The sequence below is a fragment of the Aythya marila genome, assembly GCF_965140915.1.
Source record: "Aythya marila genome assembly, chromosome: Z".
Classification (NCBI taxonomy): domain Eukaryota; kingdom Metazoa; phylum Chordata; class Aves; order Anseriformes; family Anatidae; genus Aythya; species Aythya marila.
The window spans coordinates 45,271,132-45,298,082 of NC_139080.1; the positions used below are offsets into that span (position 1 = coordinate 45,271,132).

The following is a 26,951-nucleotide window of genomic DNA, read 5'->3' on the forward strand; positions in this document are numbered from 1 at the left end:
TGCGCGCCCCCCCCCCCGACCCCCGCCGCCGCCGCCGCCGCCCCCTCCCCACCCTCGCGCCCGCCGCGGCCCCGCCCCCGCCCCCTTCCCGCGCCTTACCGCGCGGCCCGGCTCGCGCCGCCGGTTTGGAATTTTCGCGCGCTCCGCCGGCGGTGGCCCCGCCCCCTCCCTGCCCCTCGCGCGTGCGCGTGCGCGGGAGCCGTTGGGCGGACGTTAACGGCTAATGGCGGGCGTCCCCGGAGCCGATACGTGAACGGGCACCTGGCTCGCCGGGGAGGGGCTGTGGTGGGGGGCTCGGCTCCGTGACGGGAAACACGTGTGTCCTCACCCGTGGGGAAAAAAGCAAGTTGTGTGGGTGCAGGACAGTAGGGTGAGGAGCTTTGGGCTGAATAAAGTTGAGATTTGAAGAAAAAAAAATAAGATTCGTGTGGCTGCAATTTGTTCTGGTGGTAAAATGAGGAGTACGCACCGTGCAGCTTGCCTTCAACACGTTAAGAAGTGTCCGAGTAGTAAATATGCTACAAACACCCCAGCTTTGTCATTTAATCTCTCAGTCTGTTCGTGAAGGAAACTGCTGAAAATAACAGCACCGTACAGTTCAACTGTTTAGAGGAGCTTTGTTCATCTCACCCTATCGCACACTTACTCGCCTCAACATTCTTCCCTTTTCACTCAGCAGCTCTTTCTCTATTCATCCTTCCACTTTTTCCACTCCTGACCGTTTTAACCTCCAGATTCAACAATTGAGATGAAGAGCTGGTGAGAAACAGACACAGTCTTCCCACCCACTTGTTTTTTTTTTTGTTTTTTTTTTTTTTTCCCCTACGAAGATCATTAGTCTGAATTTACAGGCTAATTTGTATTAGATATTCAAGAAGATTTGTCCCACATAAATACAGGACTGCTGCTGCTAAGGCTGAAGTTGTTTTTCTCTTTGCAGTTTTCACCCAGTTTAGCTCATGTCCTTAATCTCATTCAGCTTTCAGTCTTCTATTCGAATTTAGTGCAGTGTGTCATCTTTTCCAAGCACCAGTGCTTTCAACTTTCTGTAAAATGAGACACACACCCCTTCCGTACAAGAGCAAATTCAGCCTATACTGTGCAGTACTAATACCTCCATCAGTCCTACGCTGCTTTCTTTTCATTTGGTCTTATCGAATCACCAACACCTGATGAATTAAAAGGCTCAGCTGTGGAAGTTCCCGAGTACTTTTTTGGGAAACAGCAATTGCTTGTCAGGCAATCCACCAAGACAAACTGGCTGGGATGTTTCCCACACATCCAGCACATCTGCACAGCACAGCTCGGAGCGCTGGGTGTAACGCCCAGATTCGCACTGTGAGTCCAGTTCATAACTCATGTGAGTCCTCAATCATTCTGCTCCTTCCCTTTCTTGTCAAGTGAAAACACGGGAGAATTTATATTTGTTTTCTACCATCAATTGTGTTAACACTTCCTTAGATGTCAAGATTATTAATTATTTCATTGCTGAAACGTGTAACTGTTCCGGTGCAGTGAAATAACCTCGACTGCAAAAAGTTCGGTAACGTTATTTCTTGTGGATCTGACTGGGTATGTTCCATAGCTGTCCAAAGTCTATTTCTATAGTCACAGAGCAGCAAAAAGCTGCCTTAGTTAATCAGCTTGATATTTGTACCACCAACAGAGCCGATTTTCTCCTTCCTGTGCAAGAATCCTCATACCCGTTCTCATGCACACCCAAACATATGGCCAAAAATCATTGTAATATACCAGAAGCTGCTAAAAATAAATCCATGATTTAGAAAAAAAAAAAAAAAAAAAAAAAAAAAGCGCTAAGAAGTCACAGGCAGCGGTAAAACGTATGTATAAAAATAGGAGTAAATATCATAGCAAAGATTAAAGAAAATGACTAATATGCATAAATTGCAATAGGTGGAAAGAATACCTGGGACTTACCTTCAAATGACCCTTATTTTAAACACTCAAAAAATAAATGGCACTGATTTGAATAATGAACTAGGTAGTACAAATCAAGCGAATGCCAATACAAATGTTATGTTACTTCAGACATTCTGTATGCAGCTTTCCACTATCCTAGCTTTAATACATGCAAAACATCTGAGTGTTTAAAAATATTATTAGGACCATTTTTCATAGACTTGTCCCTTAATAGCAGGCAGTACTAAGCATACAGCTAAGCCAGCCAAATAGTTTCAAAGAGGGAATTATTGGTAGTAAATCTTCAAAGCTTCTAAAAATTATCTGAACTGTTAAAAGTCATCAGAAATAGTACTGCTAGAGATAAGAATGCCATGACATCAAGATCTGAACAGGAAGGGAAGGATATTCCAGACACGGGAGAACTGATGGCTGCTCCTATAGAGCCGTGGCAATCTTGTCTTTCCTCGGGTACATTGCAAAAGCCCCTCATTAAGCTGTGCACTTTGATGAGATAGAGCAGGTACCACACTTTGGTTAAGGGCAAAATGTCACCATTTGTCTTTTGGCCGGTATTAATTTGGTAGGAAAGAATCCCCTGTTGGGAGACAAGAAAGAAATACATCTTTGACAGGTTTTGGAAAACAAAACAAAACAAAACAAAACGCCCTACAGCTGTTTGAAGCTGCTCAGAGGCTTGGAATGTTAGAATAAATACTTGGGGAGATAGATTAATGGGACACGCTGCAGGTGAGACACTCAAAGGTGCGTGGCCCTTATCAGTGTGCATGGCCACTACATATGCAATATGTTTCGTACACATTATGGTCATGAGCTAAGGAACATGTGCTGCTATAAGGACTGGAAGAGCTTCTGCCTGTGGAAAGTCACAGCACCAAGCAAAATGCCCTCAGGCACCTTAAATGAAGTAAACATGCTGAGTATCTTCAGGTAAGACCACGTTTAGTTCAAAATGGTTGTTTTGAACAAGACAACAAGCAGTTAACATATCCACTGAACATATATTGTTGTGCATTATGGACTGACCTGGACCTGCCTCGCAAGCATAGTGTCAAAAACAGTCAAAAGGTGTCCTTTCCTTCCAGAGAAGATCACAGTGTGTAACACACATATACATACATGTTTTAAATGCCTATCTATGTTTAGAATCATAAAATATCCTGAGTTGCAAGGCACCCAAAAGGATCATCAAATCCAGCTCCTGGCTCCACACAGGACCCTCCAAAAATCAGACTTTATCTCTGAGACCATTGTCCAAACGCTTCCTGAACTCTGGCAGGCTTGGTACTGTGACCACTGCCCTGGGCAGCCTGTCCCAGCGCCCAACCCCCGTCTGGGTGCAGAACCTTTCCCTAACTCCCAGCCTGTCCCAGCTCCACACCATTACGTATATACATATAGCACAAACACTATCAACTCCTCACCTGGGGAGCCTCTGAAAGGTTCTGAAAAATACGCCAATGGTATTTTATGCTCATTAAACTGGACCTTAGGAGTTCTCTTAGTATCTATTCAAGCTATGCCCTTGCTGTTTCCCACCCTTGTGTAAAATATATGTTCAAAAGAATAAAATTTGGAAATTATACCATCTATTGATCAATTAGCTAATCTTGACACCGTCAAGACTGCCATAATTTGTCTCATTGCATATCTTTTCAGTATGTGCTTTTTCAATATGCACATTGCTTCACCAAACCGAAGTATTTAGCTTGGTGATTGATTGTATTTCTCTCTTTATAAACTTCCTCGTGGATTCATATCCTGAGTATAATTCCTGTCCCTGTACCTATCTGCACTCTCAGCAGGTGCTGTAGAGAAAAACATGAGTGAAGTCAGCCATTCCCAAGAGAAAGTAGCCAGACATAAAAATCTTCCATGACATCCCGCTGTTGTTGTGGAAAGGGCGAACACTTGATGAATACTGAGCCATTTCCGAAGTTTGGTCCCAGGGAACTAAGTGTGGCGCATAGAAGCTGAGAGCTTACTCATTTCTGTGATATTCCCTGTTGATACGCTGAAATATTTCAGGGACGTATTCGGAAGGAGCATGAAATACTTGCTGCAGAATGGAAAGTTAATGACTTAGCCTTGACCTGTTGTCTCAGTGACAGCTGTTACCAATATGAAATACTTCAGTGAGAACTTCAGTTTCATGTATGTGACTATATTCCTTCTTGCTGTACATAAAATATACAGGCAAGGTGTTTACACGTCCTAGAACCTGAAAAGTTCTAGCAAAATTTAAGATAGTAAAAAGGGAAACACCAATTTTATCGCCACCAAGCAGGAGTCAAAATAACAAATCAACAAAATGTGATAAAGATCATGCTTGAACCAATTTGCAGAGATTTGGAGGTGTGGGAAACTGCCTGTTCAGAATCAAAATGCAGCTACAAAACTTTATATTCTCTCATGACTTACATCATTATTCAAACTCGTGTCAAGTTATGAAGCATTAAATCTTAAAAAATGAAGTTACCAGCCTAATTAAAAGTACGTCAGTGAACTCTAAAACTTCACCCACTGAAAATCTTTAGTATATTTTTCTTTTGCAAACTTGATTATTAAAGGTGAGATTATCATATTAAGAAATTAAATTTCAATGAATTATTGGTTTCTTTGCAGTTTAAATGCATGCACAAGAAAGTCGGGCTCTGCCTGAAAATAAAATTTCAAACAAGCCCATAGAACTGTAAAGCGTTACAAGGGAAACAGTTTGTAAATTCTTATTCCATTAAACACAAAAAGTTTGAAATAAAGCAAAAAGCAAAATTCTCTCACGCGAAAGGTACACCTCAAATTTTCATAACATGATAGGAATCACTAACTGAGATAAAAGCAAAATATTGCCCTATATTGCCCTGCTAAATTAAAAATTCAGCAAAACAAATGGCCTTTTCATCTATAAGTCTTTCCATCAAAAATCACCAAAATCTCCATTAAAAAACAAAGAAATCCATAGTGCAAGGAATGCAAAAAATAAAATAAAATAAAATAAAATAAAATAAAATAAAATAAAATAAAATAAAATAAAATAAAATAAAATAAAATAAAATAAAATAAAATAAAATAAAATAAAATAAAAATATGCAGGAAAAGAAGACTGGATGGAGAGACAGAAGATACATCTCTCAGGCTAAACCCATTCTCATATGGTCATCTTCAGTTAATCAGTTTAGTAAATTGTCTCTGTGGTCTGCATTTTTCAGCATTTGCTGAATGTTGTACGTGATCCTTTGCTCACAGTGAGATAGGCCAGTTCGCTAGCCTAGCCTTCACGCCTTTGGGAGTTATGTGTTTCTTCAGCATAGCAGATCCCTGTCTCACAAAAACAGCCCCCACGTAGGGATTCTTTCAAGAACGGAAAAGTTTTCCATTTACTGAGTATTAAAGTAACTACAGAAATAGTATAGCAACTCTCTAGAATCGTATTCATCACGTTGGTCAAAGCAAGGTTGAAACAATACAGGTCTGCGGCAGAAAACAAGAAGTGCAATTTGTGGATTGCTTGCTTTGCCCCCATGTTTTCTATATGTTAACTGAAACCTCATATTTCTCATTCCTTCGTTTAGTTTATTGGACACTACAATATGGTGCTTCTTTGACCTCCCAAAGGAAATATAACTCCAATATTCCAGTGCCTTCACTGCTTCTTTAAACAGTTTGTCATCCACACTCCTTTGCCTGCAATATTCATAGTTGCAAATCTCTGGAATGCACTCTTTCATAAATCTCCTCTCAGTTGTTTTAGCAATCCTTCTTCCTTTATTGGTATTAACCTTTCTTTAACCTTGTCTATCTTCAGATTTAGTCCTTTCCTTATGACATCCCAGACAAAATATCAATTTGTTTCCTATCATTCTCTCATTAAAACAGTGTTCCTTTGTTTCCTTAATTTCCTTGCCGCCTTAACTGAGTATTTACATTGGATCACTTTAAAATATTCTATAATCTAATATGGTGAATGTGATTCACAACTGATAATAATTTACATGCATATAATGCATGCAGTTAAAACGGCTTTACACAGCTTCATGCAGGCCTGTGAAGCCCACTTTAAAGTCATTGATTCAGATATCTCAACAAAGGAAAGATGGGTATACAAATACATAATGTGTAATAAAATAACAAAGGCAGAAAAAATGTATTGTGATAAAGTTGAGCAACTAAATGACAAATCAATAAATTCAACATCAGTTGTGTTGAATTATCCCAGATCTGAGTGGGAACTCAGATTAAGAACTAAGACTAAGATCACATATAAAATAAATCTAAATGTATTACAAAACACAAAGTAAGAGAGAAAAATCTTGTCAGGCTGTTCATGAAATAACCACAAGATTAAAACACAGAGTTTGTTGTTCCATACAGAATTTTATGAATTTTGGAAATAGTTGCTTGTTTCCTGTTTGTCTTGTCACCCACAATGTCACACTCTTTATTTTCTCTTGGTGGTGACCCTGGAAGCTTGCTCAAGAGCTTTAAACCAGCCTTAGGATTTAACTATGCATTTCCTTACAGTTGTGTACTTTCACTCCATAGGGCATATATGAACTCTAAGAACATCTACAGTGTTGCTAGAAGTTCTTTTGTATTTAACCTTATAAAATATTTTTTGTCATGAAATAACATGATATCAGGTAAGAAGACCAAGCTGAATCTCCTCACCACGAGGATATGCAACATGGGGCTCATAGGGACCTGAAAGTAGGTGTAAGCAACCACAACTCTTTCCCACAAAGCTCTTATCAGAAATCCACTTGTCTGGGCAGAGCATTCAATACAGATATTATGGACGAAGTCCGATGTATTAAGCTGTGACATGTCCATACTTCATGTGCTCCTCCGTTCTCTGGTGTTGGGTTGCCCATCTGTGAAGGCAGGGGTGTGCAAGGGAGCCTTTCAGCTACCAGCACCTGAGCTAGCATAAACCACAGGGTCAGCAGTGACCAATAATGCTAGCATAAACAATTCTGCATCCATGAATAACAGCTCAGAGCTGCTTATCTCTCCTTAGTAGCTTATGACTACTACTGCAGACAGATAACCTAGATTGCTAGGTGGCCAGATACATGATGCTAATTTATTTTCTCCTCAGCTATAGTTTGTACAGATGAGAATGGAAGAATAATTAGTATTACCAATCCTAAAATGTAAGCATTTAGAAATACTATCTATTCTCTATTTCCCAAATATCAAAAGCTCTCTTACTTGCTCATTAACAAGGCTCTTACTTCAGATATTCAGATTGTAGAAATTGACTGAAGAGACAACTAGATTTGGAATAACTCCAGAAATAGGTGGTATTTGACTGTACGAGAACAGAGGTGGTAACCTTTTCACCCATGATCTCCACCTATGCCTGAAAGAAAAATGTATCCAGACTGACCTCACCGAAACACTGATAACCTAAGCATCCATTTCTGACCCATCTAGAAAAGTTACCCTCTCTCACTGAAGCCACAGTGCTTTGCATACCATAGGCAGTAAAACTATATTCAAAATAAATCTATTAGGCAAGGAGTTTTGTGAAGAGTGCACTGGAAGAACAACAAGTCTTCTGGCTGGCTAAAGACATTTACTTTCTCCCTCCAAGTGGCAATTCTTCCCCATCTGTTACATAAGAATAGTGATACTGGCATTTTAAAATGATCTAGGAACAAGGGCTAAGGAACATGATATGAAAAATCATTCCAATCATTACTGTAGAGACAAAAAGATAGCTGAAAGATAGCCAGGAAGCCTGGTTCCTCTGTCATCGCTAACTGGATTTATGATTTCTAGGAAGACATTAACCTTTGGCTTTCTCATGTGCTAACTAAATGCCACAAGGCCATAGTTAAAAGTAAAAAATTCAGTGTCAGTAGGAACTCACAGGAGGAGGCATCCGGGATGCAAAAAAGGCTGCTGGGTGGTTTCCAGTGAGTATAGTTACTGGAAGCATACAGGATACATGCTTTAAGTGTGGTAGTATGTAGCTGTACATTATAGCATAGGAAAGGCTGCAAACAAGTAACTAATTAAGTTAAGGGGACATCATCTGTTGTTAGTGGTTCCAAATCCCACACTATCCAAAACCAATGTAGGGGATGCAGTGATACTTGTCACCTCCCAGAAATCTACTCCAGGCTACAGGGGTGCAAGCCAAGCTGCTGATGGGAACAGATGGCTAAAAGGACCAAGGGCTTGGCCCCCATCTGGATTTTTTCTCTGGCTGCAACAGAGGGGAGCAAAAACTCGGTGAGATGTGGCACCTCTGTTGTCAGAGGTGCCCTTGAGCTGATGCTGTCATCTGGGTGATTCGCACTTCAGGCACACTTTTCAGAGGGGGCTGCTCTGTACCCATGACAGAAATTACAAATGGAGCATGATCAAGTCATGCTCTGGGTCGTGCCGATGCACTAACGTGCATGGGAAAGACATGAGACGACTGGTCTGTAACTGGGCAATGGTGTGATATGCATTCAGCATGTAATAAATTAATTCTAAGTAAGAAACAGCAGGGAGAAAATACAAGAAGCATGTTCTTTTAAGAAAGTCTGTGAACACTGAGGAAAAGGTTTTAAAATGCCATTTTGCTAGATTTAACAGCACACAAAATTATAGAAGAATTTACTAGTTCATATTCAGAAAACTTGTAACTAGTTAAGATCTAGAATAGTCATTCTAGGCCAGTTACAAACAATGATATAATTGAAAAAAGATCACAACTGTGCTACATTGTCCATAATAACAACACTATTTTTTCTGTATTTGAAGTTATGTACAACTGGTATCTCATGCAGCTCATCATCAGCTTTTCTTCATATCCACATGATAAAATTGCTGAGCCTGCATGTGCCAAAACTCATTTCTCATATTAAGTTTAGGACTTTTACAGTATTGCAATTTAAAAAGAGGCTGGTCTAATGGTGGCTTGTTAGGAGCTTCCTTCAGGCTCCAGAAACTCTGTACTTCTGTACAGCACAGCTGCATGCCCAGCAAAACCTTGTGTACAGCCTTTGCTGGTAGCCTGGCAGAGCAGCCGGTCCTCTGCTTCACGCCAGACAGACCACTCCAGCAAGTGACAGCTTGCGCAGCTGATGTGCACGACACCCAGTGCAAGCCTACCTGGCTTTCCAGCATCAGGGCGAAATTTCTCAGCAGCTCACTAAAGCTTGTGGTTGAGTGGGAAATGATGGCCTGAGTCTTTGACCACATTGCCGGCATAGAGCAAGCCAGAAAATCTGGCTTTCGGCCCCCTGATTCCTCTGCTTTATCAGTCACCGGGTCTGTCTCTTCATCCTTCTGGTTATTAATGTCTTTGCATTAATGTTCCTGATGACAGGGAAGAAATTAGACTTACGTGGTCCAGCTCAGACCATTCAGGAATGAGATGTTTCCTCCTGAATCCCCTGAAGCACACAGACACTGCAGGTAAGGCTATGCTTCTTTAGATGTTGTATCCATATTACGAGGCTTAACTGCTTACTAGTTACATGAGCATATTTTTTTTTTCTCCACGTAGAAGCTCTAGTGGGAGATGTTTGAAGACCTTTGACATATTTCCCCAGTGGATAGGTAAATATCCATTAAATTCGGATCCTCTTGACCAAAAGCCAAGGGTAGAAGAAGGTAATGCTTTTCTAGCCTATAGCTGGCAGTCAGACAACCCTCAGGATGTCTAACTTCTCAGAGACTTACTGCGAAAATAAATCTTCTTAGTGCTGTCTATTACAAAATAAGCTATTTTCCCAGCAAAAATCACCTTGGCTTTTTTTTTTTTTTTTCTTTTTTTTTTTTTTTCCAGAACCCTTCAGAAGCTTGTAAATACTTTGGAGTATTTTGTGAAGGAAGGTACTATGTGCATTTAACAATAATTAGATTTTCTCTGGTAACAGCTATTTAGAGTCCAGGTTGTCTTGCAGTTAAGCAGTAACAATCAAGGAACAGAGCATTTCCTAAGAATTAATGACTGACTGGGCAGCGTTTAAAGCCTGAGGTACAGCCAAAGGCTATTAACTCCAGCTGGTCATTAAAAATCCTTCGGAAATACCTTGCTCTAAGGTCAGTATTACTGTTAAAACAAATGTAGGCAGATGGATTTATTTCATGGGTTGCATTTTCAGTTGGTATGCAGAGGGCTTTTCTGGAGAATTTACACCTTCGTAACATTAACCAGCCAATTACTTGAGTCACCTCTCAGCATTCCAGTCTTCATACACTTTTAATTACACTTATTATGAAAAATGGAAGCAGAGCACTCTGACTTTTCAGATCAGTTTATACGATTATCATTTCAGATCTCTTAGCAGACATGGGATGTTTCTTGCCTCCCAAGCAAACAAACAAAACATTGCAATGTACGTACATTTGCCAAGAAGTAAGGACTCCATCTTCTTCTCCTCATTATCTAGCGTGTTTGCACAAAGACATGATCATTCAGAATACCAGCTGGCCAACAGGCCAAAATGAAACTTTAACAGAGGCTGGATTTTATAGGCTTTAACAAGGGCCTATAAATAATAAATAATTCCATTTAAAACATCTTCTAGGGAGACAATGTAGTAGCAGAAAAGAATTCAAGAAAATACATTTGGAATTGATTTGCTGGAACAGAAAAGGAGCATTCAGTGGAAGTATTCCTGCTCATAAGTGGAGATGGGAACTGCACAGTTTTGAATAAAAGAGGAATTGATTTAAGCACTACAAACTAATGAATAATTCTTGGGTCTTATGTTCCTGACAAATCAGTTATCTTTCAGGATAGCCATCCACACATAGCTTTTTACTTTTGTAATGTTCTGATTCAAAGGGAAAAAAGAAACAACATTAAAAACATAAAAACATTGCTGAAATATTGCTACTGCTGGGAGACAGGAGGAGGAGAAGAAATTCTGGAAGTTTAGTAGGAAAAAATAAAACAAAACAAAATCTGTTTTATGTATTTGTACTGTGATACCACAAAGAAGTCCTGGTACAGATAAGGCTAAATCTTCCATATTGCCAATTGTATAACATTTGAATCTGTAATCTCACTGATGATTTTCAGACTAAAAGTTAGACTACTTATGTGGAGCTTCCAAGTTTGGCCAGTGCATAAAGTTAATTCTGTTTTTGTCTTATAAAAGCCTGTTATTTCACCAAAATTTCACTCCCTGAATGAGAGCTTTCACTCCCTTTTGAGAGCTTTGGCCTTCGACTTCAGCGCTTAATGGTAGGATAAAAGTGAGTATCAACACATCCCTGGTAGCTGTTGTTGGAATTGCTGTCAGTAAATAGGGTAGTTCTTAAAGCTAGTCCTCCTGCTGGGCACACAGTGTTTCAAGTGTGAAAATAATTATTTTCTTACAGCGCTCAGAGCTGCAGAGCAAAAGATAATTCCAGTTCTGTCAATGTCCTGTTCTACTAAAAATCTCATGTCGTTTCTAGTGAAAGTAGTTTCTTACAACTGTTTGGTTTCTCTCCATACACACATACACCCCAATACCCTTTCCATCCTATTTTGATATTACTTCCACTAACATAAAGGTTTCCTCTATGTCCAGCTCAAAAACTTTTCACCATCCCAGCGATGTGCATGCATGTTATCTGAAGGCTTCTGAATATCTCAAACCCAGCCTCTATTGAGCTTGGTAGGATTCAGAGTGAGTCCTAAGGCACAAATCCTGTAAACAGTTACACATCTGCTTAATTTTACAGACTTGAGAGTCCTCTGGGAGTTAAGCACTTAATAAACATTTGCAGAATTGAAGCTTAAGTATTTTTTATTGTAATACATTATTATGCATATAGGAGTATGATCATATCCTGTGATGGTATTGTCTGTTCACAATGTAAATTTTCCTTCTCTGCCACCAGCATCTGATGGTGGTAGCCAAATGTAATCCATGAAGTCAGCCTCCCAGACTGAATTCAGGGCAGTCTAAGAAATTCAAGTTTCTGCAACAGGAAAAAAAAAAGGCACTTTCCTAGTTAAGGCTAAAATAGTTGCAAATGCTGCTTGTGCCTGGGCATGAATTATGGACTTTTATAGACTGTTTGGAAATCTGTGCTTTTAGAGTAAGAGACAGTGTGTATAAAACCAAATTTTGTCCTTCTAAATGTGCTTTCGAGATGAAACATCCACCCCTCCGACATTAACTGGATAAGTTGCAGCAGTTAGAGTGAAAGGATGCCAAGACTAAACTATTTACTTAAAGGATTCCAATTTGTCCAAGCACCAAATGGTTTAAGTCTCTCAACCAGACAATTAATAATAAAACCACCATTCCAAAACACAATTTAGCACCCCAGATATATACCCGAGTTTAGCACTATCTGATTGTCCAACATGTTGCATATTGCTCTGAACAAAAATTTCTCACCAAATGGATAGCTTCAAGCCTGAAATCCGTACCAGACATTCAGAAGGGATACTGGCAAAAGATATAAATGCCTCTAGGTTTTAAACTACAGTTTATCTTTCTGTGGACAAACAGGAAAAAAAAATCTTTGAAAATATATGTATTTTTTCTTTGTTGGGGTATCCCAAGAACTAACACTTTTCTATACTAATCAGGTTTTAGGCAGAAGCCTTTCCTTGTGAGCATAGCTACATGTCCCTCGACTGGATATAAAGTGTTGTTTGTTTTTTTTTTGTTGGTTGGTTGGTTTTTCCTAAGCTGAATATGGTGCATCAAAATAAAAAGAAGCCTTCTCATAGCACTATATCTTAGCATTTGTTATTTGTACATTACCTGACACCAATTTAGGTGGCTCGGCTCAATAAGTGTCACAATTTTTAATGTGGATGAAAGATGGAAATAGGGGCAAACCCAAGGGAAAATCCAAGGGAAAATCCAAGTGAAAAACAAGTGAAAATATATGACCAATATGGAAGTCCAAAATGAAATGCTGAAAACAAGAAGTGAACACAAATTTCTAAATTTTGACAAAATAAATAAAACCACTGCAGAAACCTTCAGAAGTTATGGGCCTTACCAAGCAGCATCCACTAAATTCAGTTTATAATTTTAGACGAAAACAAATTGGAACAGTTAATGCTCACACAACAATGTGGCTGGGTTTCATGAAGGGTTAAACTAATCCATGAGCAGAGATCCTGGGCTTAACTGCAGCAACAGAACCACTCATGATCATACCCAAAATAACAGGTCAGGCATATGCCTAGTAGGAGGAGGAGTTCTGTGCACATCTTGGAGTCCCTGCAGCATTTCATGGGGAAGGTAGAGCATCCTCGCTAACAGGATCCCAAGTACACGTTTCTTTATTTCCAGGGAATTCCTCAGATCTATCTTTATGCAACCTCACACACCTTAAAAATGTTAGAGAGAACCTAACAGAGGCACTTTCACATTAGACTCCTAGAATGAGTATAAATCATTATATATAGCAGCATAGAAAGGCATACATTTTATAGAGACAGAGTCTTCTTTCAACAGCTTGCAAACAACATGCAGTTTCAAATTCCATACTCTCTGGAGTGCTGTACACCATTGTCCCCTGGCTATGATAATAAACAGCTCAAATAAATGGGCATGCACCTAGGCAGACCAGGCTTATCAGAGGGCTTGGGAAAGAGGACCAGTATTCTGGCTATGTTTCTGCTGCCCCAGCGAATGCTTTTTCAGCAACAAGTTTTGTAACACATATGAAGCTGTAGAAGTAAATATCTGCTTGGGCTACTTGATCTAAAGCCTTCGCACATAGCACAAATCCTGCTGTCAGATTTGCATGTTCACTTCAGCTCATCTCTTCTTAACTAGTTGCAAAAAAGTCCTTTCTTGGTTCCTCCTTCCACGCTGCTAAACATGGAACTGATTTCAGGGAAAATTTCAGCACAGCAGAATTAAAATCCTAATAAAGATATAGGAGGCAGTTTAAATCAAGTGCAATTGTATGAAGCTGAGAGTCACACATTTTTTTTTACTAGTCTAAAAGATCATGCTGCCAGTCCTTTCATTGATTTTCTAATTACAGGATCACTCAAAATCCATTCACCCTAAACAAGCAATAAGGCATTCAGAAAACCTCAGTTATAATGAGTTAATCTCTGAAGCTATCAAGGTAAATAATCCAATAAACATAGTAAAAATTGTTTTTAATATCTTATAAGGGGCGGATCAGAGATCTGTGTTTTCCATTAGAGTGGCAGAATGAATCTTAATAAGAGGGCCTTATTATGAAATATGCTTCAGCTCAAAACTCTTCAGAGAAAATGCCCTGACCCTATGCATTGTTTTAGGAGATCATATTGGATCAAAGGTGCACTGGGATGTGGAAAGTCTGTGATGGATGAAAGGCTTAGATTTTATCAGTTATTACAAGATATAATCATAAAGAATGGGGAAGGATTCATGGCACACAATAAATGAGATGTGCAGGCATTTTTAATTTTAAAAAGAGATTAAAGGACTCTCCAATAGCAGTGTGCCATGTAAATTACTTCAAACCATTTTGATTTTCATGTATTTTTGAAAGACAATACAGCTACCTCTGTTCTCCTGTGAATGCGGCACTCCTGAGAACACAGAGCAGCGGCTGAACAGATGAACAGATTGAATTTAAGCTGTGATTTACAGCAGTGAATGTTTCCAGAGCCCACTTCCTTTGGAACAAAGCGTAGCAGAAAAGAAAAGCTTTGATAACTCTTTCCTACCTCTGTAGGGTGGAACAAAGGGGCCATCATCCAACACAGAAACCACAGCTGAGCTCTCAGTGCTCCTGAAATTTTGGTGACCTGTTCTGGTGCCTAAATAAAATTCTATGGACCTGGAGAGACACATAGGAAAAACCAAAGCCAGATGAGCCTTTTAGGAAGGCAGAAATCCCCATCCACTTGCTGCAGTTCACTGCGTCACAGTGTATTTCTCTTTCCTGGTTGCTTTGAAGAGGTGTTTTGTTCTCAAACCTTTAGAGAAACAAATGTTCAGGACGTTAACTCAGTGAGAAGTGCTCTTTGTCACAGACGGTAGATGTGCATTGATGAATCTGAAAGCAGAATTTCTGAAGTTAAAGAATATGCTTAGTTGTATGGTGTTCTTAGCAAGGTTACACTCTTACTGACTGCCTGTCATGACATCCCGACACTCCACTTGCCTATTAATTCCTTCTTTATAAATAATATGACAATTACAAATTTGATCTTGCAAAAAAGAAACCGCTTTTAACTGAAACAGGAAAAAAAGGTATTAAATTCATTCTTTACCACTAGTGATTTTCATATAGCAGAGTTTTGTAAGAAAAGGCTCTGGGACAGCACTGTCCCCTCCTTTTTTTTTTTTTTTTTTTTTTTTCCTTTTTTTTTTTTAGTGTCATTCCAAGCTATGAAGAAACTGACAGCAAAATGGGCAAAGTGTCAAGTAAAGCACATTTATGAGAGAACACAGCCTCTGGGACGCCAACACTTGCCTGCTGTTAGGTCTGTGAACTGTAAGTGCATTAGCTTACTCCTGTGATGGCAGTCTATTTCCTCTCCAATACTGTCTTAATATTTCATAGTATTTATCATTATTATAATGTAGGGCTTGGAAATACAATATTTAGACCGAACAGATAACTATTACATTTTATTCCAATTGCCAATGCATCGATTTCCAGTTTGTGCATTCCATTTTGCTGGTCTGTTACAAAGTTCTATGAGTAGTTTAAGTTTCTGAATACTTTTAAGTAGGGAAGGTGGATTTGATGGCTTTAAACTAAAGCTTCACTCAGAGGGTGGTGAGGCAGTGGCACAGTTTGCCCAGAGAAGCTGTGGATGCCCCATCCCTGGAGGTGCTCAAGGCCAGGCTGGGGCTTTGGGCGGCCTGGTCTGGTGGGAGATGTCCCTGCCCATGGCAGGGGGGTGGAACTGGGTGGGCTTTAAGGTCCCTTCCAACCCAAAACAGTCTGTGATCCTATGTTCTATGGTTGTATGATACTATTATTTGTTCTTATGCTGTTTTTCATTCACTTTTCTGTACATTTACATGGAAGCAGTCCCAATTCCTCATAGCTGATCCCAGCATCTCACTCCTCCCAAAGCCATGCTCCTATATCAGAAATCCCCTGCTCCTTCTAACCCATCCCCTCCTGGCTCAAGCCCCTTTCACCTGTCCCCAGCCAAATCCCTGATGCTTCTCAAACCTTCCTTGCCACTGCCTGAACACAAAGTTGGGCCCTGTGAGCATTCAAGGGAATGCTGCTGCTGTTACCCATAATTTGGACGCAGACAATGCTCTTTCTGGCATTTTTCTCCCCATCTGCCACCCTTTTATTGGCTTTCATGGCTAGCCAAGTCCATTCATTCTTTCAGCTCTTTTTGACCAGATGTTCAGGGATTAAAAACCACACACCAAGCCACATGTACCACAAATCCCCAGAGAAAAGCCAGGAAAAGCCATTGTGGCACCCCAACCCCCAGGTGTCCACTAAGTGATGGCTTCCTACACACCCCCTTCTGCAGTGCTCTGTCATGAGGTCTTCCAGAGCCTCTGCTTTTTGACATACTTAGCCTGTTAGGTGGCACGTGAGGAACAGGATGATGGTTATTAAGGGGATGTGTACTGCTTGCAATAGGAAAAAGGCTTCTGCTGGGACACAAACAGCTGGCACAAAAGATTTCTGGCACAAAATTTCAATGGGAAACAATTAAGCATTTGTCCCATTATCTGTGCAAAGACAGCCTTGAAGGGAAAGGTATTTTCTCTGAGGCCAGAGAAAATAATTTTAAACAACACAGTGGAGGGTCATCAATTCAAAGCCTTTTTCTTTATGTATATGTATAATGTGTAATAAAGAAACTAACATGTATAATAAGGAAGCCAGAAAGACCATTTCCAGTAAGTCAGTGTCCTTCCATTCTTCTTAGTCTTACCTGTACCCTGGAGAAAGGAATACAACAGGAGTATGGAAAGGAGGTCTAGAGACTCCCAAAATCTATAGGACAGTGCAGAAGAAAATCTTCAGGAAGAGTCAGTGAAGCCTGCCCCCAGAATGAGACAGCCTCCTGAAGCCTCTTCATCTATGCTTCCCTTCAGGATTTTGCCAATCAACAAAAATTAAAGCAGAAGCAGAGTATTAAGAGATGTCCAACAGGGTTGTTGACCCCAAGAAAATTCTGAAACCCCAGGTGCAACTTCCTGCATTTCGGAAAACTTTTAAAACATTTCAGGACAAAAAAGCACATGCAAAAATATGAGCCTACCTGGTATTTATCTTGGACTCCACGCTAGAATAACTTGCCAGTAGCAAATTCCACACACTGAAACCACAGTTCTTTTTACATGCTCGTGTGTTTCCCATCATACACACACACACATAGACACACACACGTTGCATAGAAAAACATTGAAAAAGCCAGCATCAACATTATAAAAAATATCCCCCAAAGCAAGTTATCACCTCCCCTATGAGTAGGAACACTGGACTCTTATGCTCAGCATCTAGGCAGAGCTAAGCCTCCCTTGTCCAGCAGAACGGCACCCCTCGTCATTTTACAGACTTCAAATGCACCTTTTAAAGAAGCTTTTGTGAGTCCTCCCACATGCTCTCAGGTATAGTTCTCTCTTGTTTTGCTTTTTTCTGCTGTTTCCCTTCACTTTCTGCTGTATGGCTCACTGGCTCTTGGTTCTCTTTCTCTGCATCTGTTGTCACTGCATCTATGAGGGCATGCAAACAAGTGTGTTTGCTGTCTGTGCCGAGCCTTGCTGAATGGATATCTGCATGGGGATACTGGGGGGAAGCAAGGAAGGGGGCAGGAATAGAGAGGAAGAATAGTGTCACAGATATGATTAAAGTCCTATTAAGATGGAAAAAAAAAAAAAGAAAAAAAAAAAAAAAGAGCTATTTTCCTGCAGAAATCCACTGCCACAGTGATAAAAGGCACAATCTGGGTCATTGCACTTAGGTTATGGTAATTCTCTTGACTTAACAGGTTTTCTAAGATTTAAACAAAGGGAGTATAAAAAAAAGTGATAATTTAATACAGAATGGTCAAAATAAAATGCAATTTAAAAATATCAAAATAGTGACAATAAGTCACTATTTTGATATTTTAAGTCACTATGTAATGGCAGTGACCTGGAGGCCTACAATTAAGGTTCTGAAGCATATTTAGGCATAGCTCCTCTGCATGTCAAGATGGCAGAGCGAGAGCTCACTTTCACAAACAAGACCCTCTGCTTGCTGTCTTTCCTTGCGCAACTTTGTGTTTTCCATTGCAGCTCAAAATGACTCCTAAGTGTAAATCTGTTCAAGTCCCAGAGTATCATAAAGAAAAGTACAGTTTGCAGTCTGAGGAAGTGAAAGAACACCGTGACTTGGTTCTCATCCATAATTTTGGTAATCTAGACCAAGTATGAGTTAGAGCCTCTACAGTCCATATACCTTCTGCAGTCAATGAGAACAGATGGAAGGATGACCTGCTGTGCCCCAGTCATGTATTTTGGATTAAAGGAAGGGTGTTAGTAGCATCACCAAGACCACACTTTTCGCTATAAACTCTGCAGGACAAACCATGATAGACTGATACTGATGCAGATTTACCAGCGAGTAATCCTGCTGAAGACAATTAAAAAGCAGTAGTTGCTTAAGGCTCTTAAATGCCCTTGCTGACTCACAGTCTATTCCCCCTTGATTTGGCAGGAATTTCCATGATGCTCCATGTACGTTCATTTCAACAACAAAATGTTAAAAAGTCCTTAATAGCTCCTAAGGAACCATAACCAGCTAATGTGTAAATCCTCATTAATTCATGGGCTACTGATTCAGTGGACTGTAACGATTGCTTGGGAGCATTACAGCCTGTTGCATTAGAGCACATCCACTGAAATTGGTTTAAATCCATGTGTTATTGAATTAATTGGGAAAACTGCTTATGAATGAGGTTAGATCTTTCACAGAGAATACGCTTACAAACACTTTCTGCCTCTATACGTACACTTTTCCTCAAAATTATGCTGAAATGCCTGACAACTGCATGAAGATGCAGAATGAAAAATTTAACTAAATCAAGAAATGTTAAGTAACTTAAATAGTCAGACACCACAGCTTATGTATTTATTGGTACTTTTACCAAATATATGCTTAATAATTAGCTGCATTCATACTTGGATATTTAAAGGGCTAAAAATAACTCATCTTATTTACAGTTCCCTTTCCTCATTTGATTCAATGTCGGCCTATCTGAATGAAACAGCAACTGCATGGTGCTCACAGAGCTCATACCATGCATACTTTTATTCCATTCATTTAGTTACAGAAGAACTTTGTTATCAGTTTGGTTTGCAAATCATGAGGAGATAAAACTGAATAAAAAGAGGTCCTCCCTGCCCTTTTGCCAGATAGAAAGCTCTGCTCTACTAACTCCAAAATGCTGCTTTTTTCCAGCTGTTAGACGTCATCTGACAATTTGCATAGGTCTGTGGTACCATACAATAACACTCTCCCTTAGCATTTATAACTGTTTAAAGTTGAATGTGTTTGTCTTCTGAGGTCTTGCGAAGTGGTACAGAACCTTATTAAATTGGCTGCTAAAGTAAATATTCTAAAGTTAAATACATAGCCTGCTTAATATGATTGCCTAATTGGGAAGCAATAAAGTGAAGGAGGGTTTAAGCAAACTATCTAATGGCAAATGGTAGCTATTTAGGGTGAAAGTTGTGAGCTTCCTATTTACACCGTTCTACTGAAAAGGTACTCAGATCCTTTATCTTTATTAGCGTTAACAACTAATAAAACACCTGCTCTCTTGTTTAATGAGAAGAAACAACCCATTTGGCTCATAATAGGGATAAACTGTAATTACAGAAGTGTTATATGTTTAGTAACGAGATAAGGATAAATTGGTATTTTAGTCTCAAGATTACTAGTGTAAATCCAGCCCATCTCAAAGGTCGTTTGTCACTTAGACTCACAGAACCACAGGATACCCCAAGCTGGAAGGGACCCACACAGCCCATCGAGCCCCACTCCTGGCACACACAGGTCTACCCCAAAAATCTGACCATGTGACTATGGGCACAGCCCAAACGCCTCTTAAACTTCTGCTTGGTGGCTCCGGGAGCCAGGCGTACTGCCGACAGCGCAACACCTGAGCAGCAGCACCTCTCTGTGGGGCAGCTCTCCTGAAGGAGAGGGAGAGAGGAAAGGTTTCCACTAGTCAAAGTAACATAAGGTGGAAAAGGGAATGATAATAATGTCCGTCCTGCGAGCTCTTTCTAGTTACCAATCGATTCTTGCTTAATTCCTTTCTCTTCCCCTCCATCTCTCAAAGGGCTGGCCAGACATTTCTCCCTACAGGCCTACTCCCCAGCCTGATGTTCAGAACAAAAGGTCTGCTAAAATGGACAGGACCTGGAACAGAAAAAAAATAGTCAGTCTTACCCAGCCTCTACAACGCCTTGGCAAGGCCCTTCGGGGTCTCTGAAATCAGATGGTGGAGCTCTCTCTCTTTCAGAGCACTCAGGGTCTCTCCCTTTCAGCATAAATCACTTTGCAAACACCTCAGCAGATGGGGAAACCCAACTAATTCACTCACCCGTGAATGAGGCCTGACCCGTGCCTCCCAGCCCTCCATTATTCAACCAAGACAGAGCCCTCCCGCGCCTAGGAAGCAGTTTCCAGCCTCCAGCTTCCAGCACTCCTCCTCTTCCTGGTCTGCCCTGGTTTACAGCCTTGCTTCCCGGCAGGTTTTGTAAGGCTCTGGTGTCTGCAGGCAGCCGGGGCCCTGCACCGGCAGCCCCACTGCAAAGGCCTGATCACAAGGGGCTGAGAGACCGGGCAGAAAAGCCGGGGGGTTGTGCCCTGTTGTGCAAAACTGCCTCCACCGTGTGTGAACGTGAGGTCCTTACTGAAATCTGCTGGCTCAGAGGGCCTGCAGTTCCTAACTGGCAGGGTGAGCTAAGCCTGGGGAGCTATGCCTGCGAGGAGGCATGGATTTGCAAGACAAATTAAAACGTATGCTGGCTTGCATGTGCTGCTTCTTTAGGCAAGCTGCTGCAGCCTCTAACTAACCAAAGTTAAAACTAACTAACAGCCTAAAGTTAGTTAGGATACAGATTTCTCAGTGCAGCCTTACCCTCAGTCAGTGCTGAGCAGGTATAGCTACCAGGGCAGCACAGACATTAGCAACCTGTCTGTGCAGTTACAGCTGTCAGAGGAAGGGTGGAAGCATCCCTAGGAAAAAGTACTGTAGGGCAGGAAGAAGCTCAGATGCCGCTCTAGATGATGCCACTGAATGCAGCCAAAAATCTGAGGTAAAGATTTCATTTGCTTGCACAGTACCTCCAGAGTCAGAACGGTTTCTGCAGTACCAGCTATGCCAGTATGGATGTTTAACTATTTTGTCAAAGCAGCAGTACTGCTTCAGTTTTGTATGCAATCGCCTGCAATCAACCATGCAAAGCTAAAGCAGGCAAGCATTTTTTTCAAGCCACTCAGGCTGGGTAATGCAGTTTCCTGGCATGCATCCTGTTCTAGCAGTGAGGTTCAACATGTCTGCAACAAAAAGGACAAGAATGATTAAATGGAATAGGGAAGTAGTAATTGTTCTCATTACTTGCAACAGCCGTTAAAAGTAATTACAATTTGGCAAAGATGGTTTTCAGATATAAAGAGTCGGTGTCTCAGATGCTCATTGGGAGTGAAAGTTAACAAAAATGAAACACCTGTTCATACATTGGTGCTGCTGCAGTTTAGCAGCATGCAGCATTCCTGAAGCTGTTAAATACATGCATTATGCCAACAAAAATTTGGCCACATGTTTACTTAAGGCCTGAATAAATATGGCCGATCTCTGACAAAAATCTGATTAAAGTCTTACCTGGGGTTAATAAGACTGACAGCAAGAAGTGTCATTTCTACACATGACAAATAGTGTAAGGTAAATAGCTTTCCTTGATGTGAAATGGAATTTGAAAGAAAAATCCTGTGCTCTGACTGGAAGAACGTATTGATTTATTCCCATCATCGCTGGTCTAGCGAGTGGAGCTGCTCCTGTGCGTGGCTGGGACACAAAGGGCGAAGTCGGTGATTTTAGCTAATGCAGGATCTCAGTGGACGCTGTTCTCATGGTGTGTAACCCACTAAGGCCAAATATGTAATCTGACTTAGTCTGGCCAGTTCCAAGCATCTGATGGAGAGTAGTGAAAGTATGTGTAGGAGTTTGGCAGTTCAAGTCCTTTAGCTGTATTTTATTTTTTTTTATTTTCTGGCTAAACTTTCAGAAAACATAAAGAGTTGTGTTTGTATTTCATCTGGCTGTGAAAAGTACAGGCAGAATTCTAAGTTATGCCAAGACTTGCTTGAGCCTTTTAAGAAATTTAGAAGACTTGTGATAAACGCATATAAGGGCTGTAGGATGGAGCAGAGCATTGCTGCCTCTGTGGTACTCATGCTTGCACATGGCAAACCACACAGGGGTTTATGGTGCAAGTGGCTTCTGACAGAAATGCAGTGGTCTCCTCCTTCCCAAGCAATGCTTGCATGGGCACAGGGAACTGCAGTCTGGCTGGCAGTAGTTGCCTGCATGCTTCTTACACCTCCCTTCTCAAGGAGCACCGTAGTTTTTAGAACCCCAAGTTTATTTATATAGTTATTGTTCCATGAGCTGGAGAAAGCTGGCTATTTCTCTAATCCAATTTAGAGAATGAACCAGAAGCCAAAAAACTTTCCCTTACCTCTAAACCCAAATAATCTGTGCATAAGATGCTTTGTGTTCAATGTTTATATAAAATGGCTTTCTCAGAATGAAATGTGTAATCCCGCCCAACCCTCACACTCCTAAAATATAGAAGGAGCAACAGAACCAACAGATAAGCACCAGTTTATCACAATTTAGGCACAATTTTAGAATTGGCTCCTGCTGCATAGTGGGCCAAATCTGAACCTCCCAGATATCTGAATCCCCTAAAACATCCCAAATCCATGCTTCCAATCAGTATAGCTGCATGATTGTATCTGCAGAGTTGACCAGTACTAAAAACAACCAAGTCCATAAGCAGTAAGTTATAATATTTTTTTTTATTCATGTTAGAATTTCTATCAGTGTTTGAACATTAATATTTAGAGAGTTTGTAAAATTTCCATTCAAAGTTTAAAATGAGAACCACACTAGATCACAAATGGTAACTAAAACACAGTTCAGAATTGTATGAATATTCACACTCTCTTTCTCTCTTAACACTGTTAAACACTTTCTTTTCTGCCAGGGGGTTTACAAGGAAAAGTGTGCACCGTAATCACATCTCAGCAGTGTTCCAAAACATAATGGTATCATCATTACATATAACTCTTTAAAAATATACTTCTGTCAAAAGACTTGATGACTACTATGTACACTACAAAAATAAATTTTCATATAAATAAATTATATGGCATAATTTTATCTTTGTAACTGAAATGACACAAACCCACTCCTACCAAAACAGGCAGGCAATGAGACCCAGTTTGAATATTTTTTTTTCCTTTTAACTCCTTAACGCTAAAAGCTACAACGAGTCCTTAATGTAAATGTTATATACTCTTTCCTATTTAACATTAGTAAGCACTCTATACAAATAAAAATCCATTAAAAAGTAAAAACATAGCTGTAATAGTGTTTCCAATAGAAATAAAATCCCTGCATTTTGTTTGTTATAAACTGGCATGACAAATACTGTAAGAAAACATTCTTATGATACAAAAATATAAATATCACCCATGATTAAAAAAAAAAAAAAAAAAAGTTTAAGACAAAGCCAAAACAGAACAAATGTTGCCAGCCACTGAGTTCAACCTTGGCCAATGTGACTACTGGAGGAGGCGGCGCACACCGTGCACGAAGCAGCAGTGAGCTCACCCTGCGCGCAAATGCACGGGGGGTGGGAGATGCTGAGGCTCTCGCCGCCGCCTCGCCTGGGAGGAAGAGAAGGGAGGGAAGAAGGCGAGGTGAGGCGAGGCGGCCTGCTGCGGCCATGCCGGCGGCAGCGTCAGTGGGAGGGAGCCCTGCTGACCTCTGACACAGGAGCGCGCGCACTTGGCAGTTGAAGGTAGCTTCCAATTAGTATCATACAGTTTTGTTGCAGAGTTTTCATGATCTGAGGTCACTATGCTGCTAGTGCTAAACTGGGGCCCCTCGTCTTTTTGCCATTCAGAGTTTTCGTGCTAAGACAGTGAACTGGACCAGTAGGCAGTTGCGACATTAACCCTTAGTGTACGTTGAAACAGTAGCTTATGTATCGCGGGAACAATACCAGGCTCTCACCTGCTCTTCGAGCGTTCACATTGGAGATCTGTAAACAAGTGCCTCATATCAAAGTGTTTTCAAGTGAGCAAAAAAAAAAGGCATGGAAATTTGTGCATTCTAGTTATCCCCATTTGCTGCACTAGGAAGGTCTGTGGGCAAAGATAGACTCCCTGAAGCCACTGGAGAAATACCCTTTCCCATCAAAGAACCAGCCACTGCCCTTCAGGCATCGTACTGGAAGAAAAGCCTCACCAGTGCTGTATTCAGAAACTGAATATTGGTTGTGTTTACGTGGCTCTGAACACACGTTTGCGCTTCTACCTGCTCTAAAAAAAACAACTTGTAGAAGGGCAGAAAAAAATAATGGAGAAAGCGGAGGACAGAGATAATGAAAACTTTTCTTCTAGTATTTTAATCTAAGGTTCTCCATACTTAGGGTTTGTTTCCAACCAGAACACATATTGTTGTGGTTTTGTTTTTCAGACCCTTCACCTGCAGCAATCCATCTTTAGTTAAAAAATAATAATACAAAAAGCTAAATTAGTTTTGCAAAGAGATCCCCATTTAGCTGTTTTAATTAAAAGTGCCAATGCAGCATGGGAAAATACAAACAACAGAGAAAAGAACACCCCAGGTCTTGTGTGTCATTAATTACAGTCCTGGACCCAATAGAAAGCCATTTATACTTAATAAGTGAAAACAGAAGTTTTATATATATATATATATATATATATATATATATATTTATCCTTCCATTTGATTTTTATCACTTACTATTAACTTCTTTCCTGCCATGAAAATAAGGTGACAGAAGATACTGCTTTGAATGCTATAAGGACAAAGCTGAGCTGTGGCTCACCATCAGACAACTCGATTATTCAGCTTCTAATGCCACTCATAGTTATTAACAGCATCAAAATACGGCATATGCTCATTGAATTTCTGTAACCACCAGCACCTCTCAATATCCAGCACCTTTGGAAGTGACAAAATAATAGAGTTTTTGCACTTACCTGGCACCTTTTAAAAAAGTATCAAAGCACTTCACGAACAGTAATTAAGCCTCACAACTCTCCTGGAGGTAGGTAAGTATAATTATACCCATTTTACAGAACGAGAAACTGAGGCACAGGGCAGTTAAGTGGCTTGACCAAAGCCACGTGAACCAAGTCATTAATAGTGTGGGAAACAGAACCACAACACCAACACCCTGACTCCCTGTCTTCTCTTCTATTTTATCTTGGGCCTTTGTTGATGGCAGTCTATGGTACATGTTGGTAAACAATGCAGCTTTCAGTACTGCCTGCTAAGAGGGAAAGGCAGACTCACATCAGCATTAGTGGGCTTACAAGCCCACTAAAGGTTACCATACAGTATAAGAGAAACTACAGCACATCAGGAACACACATACACAGGCATGCGTAATTCCAGATGCACACATGGATACACACAGCAAAACAAAACCTGCACATAGCTAAATCTATTTAAGCCTCCAAGATTAACGTGCTTTTCTTCATATCTGCTTATTTTAAAGAATTACCACGCATAGCGTGTTTGAAAGTTAACAGTAACATTTCATACTACCACAGGGTTGTGATATGCAAACTTAAAATATTTTAAACAGACATGTACCTTTACAAAAAATCCTATTACATAAGCAATATTTGCATAGAATTATACAAGTAAATTATACAATATTTAAGCAGCAGCAACTTATGCTGAAATTTAGAACTAGATTAAGCCTAGTTGTGGCACAGAGATCAATGTACAATAAGTACAGAGCACAAACAAAAATGTCCCCACTCTATTGTCTGAAGGCAAATGACTCCAGATTATACTACTTTACATTGATTTTTTGTATATTACATATGTGTACATCTTTTAAATACTTAAAGAAATATTTAACAAAATAATACAATAGGTTACAGTAACAGTGAACTGTTGTCCTGATGCAGCATGTCCTTTTCTATAACTTCAAGCAGTTCTTCTCTTCAAGCAGTTCTGGAAATACAGTTTTCCATCTTTGGCCTCTTCTTTGCTTCAGTTATCACCCTCTAAAAATAAAGAGGGGGGGGGGGGAAACAAAACAAAACAAAACAAACAAACAAACAAAAATTAAACAAACATTCATTACAGTTCAAGAAAATCAAGCAAATCAAGATAATCTAAAACTCGTTTCATGGTTCTTATGGTTACAGTTAGCATTCAGGAAATGCGGGCTCTTCTTTCATTTTAGTCATGAACTTCCTGGTAAAAAGATACTGACACCAATTAAATAAAATGTGGATGCTTTCATTTCAGCGTGCACAGCTTTAGGTACCTGCCACAAATTTAGTCAAAACCGATGGATGCTTCAGGGAGTAATAAACTGTATTGGATATTGAGCACAGTTAAGACTCTTGTATTAGCTTGCAGTTAAAGCTGGAAAAGCTGAGCCCAAGTATTTCCTCATTCAATACTATTACTTGCAGTGTTTCTAGACTGTCAGGCTAAAGGCATTCAGGGCTATTTGAACTTTGAGATGCTTGGAGATAAATTTTATAAATCAGAAAGCAGTTTTATCACGAGCCATCAAAAATTTTCCGTCAAAACTCTCTACTTATGTGTGTGCACACAAAATATTCTACAGCCAAAATGAAATGGCTTGCTCTGGTCACACTAGTGTCTGTCCCCCGAAAGCTCTGAAAAGAAAAGTGAGACAAAAGGAATCCACTGCTAGCAATTTAACACTTCCTCTTCTCCCCAGTAGAGGAAGATTGAGTTAAAATACCGAGACATAGTTTTGAAGCCACAACTGAGTTTTTAAGTAAAAAAAAAAAAAGTT

The 26,951-nt window shown here is 40.1% G+C and overlaps 2 protein-coding genes across 4 annotated transcripts in view; both read right to left on the bottom strand.

Annotated features, from left to right (window-relative positions):
• Positions 1-20,457, bottom strand: part of FANCC (FA complementation group C) — a 103,341-nt gene extending 82,884 nt beyond the window's left edge. The window contains exon 1 of the mRNA XM_082784303.1: positions 20,441-20,457. The gene's annotated coding sequence lies outside the window, so the exon portion shown is untranslated. The remainder of the gene's footprint in view (positions 1-20,440) is intronic.
• A 2,470-nt stretch (positions 20,458-22,927) lies between these two features.
• The window catches only part of PTCH1 (patched 1), a 67,027-nt gene continuing 63,003 nt past the window's right edge, over positions 22,928-26,951 (bottom strand). For all 3 annotated transcript variants that reach the window (XM_082783084.1, XM_082783083.1, XM_082783085.1), the window contains one exon: positions 22,928-26,181. The gene's annotated coding sequence lies outside the window, so the exon portion shown is untranslated. The remainder of the gene's footprint in view (positions 26,182-26,951) is intronic.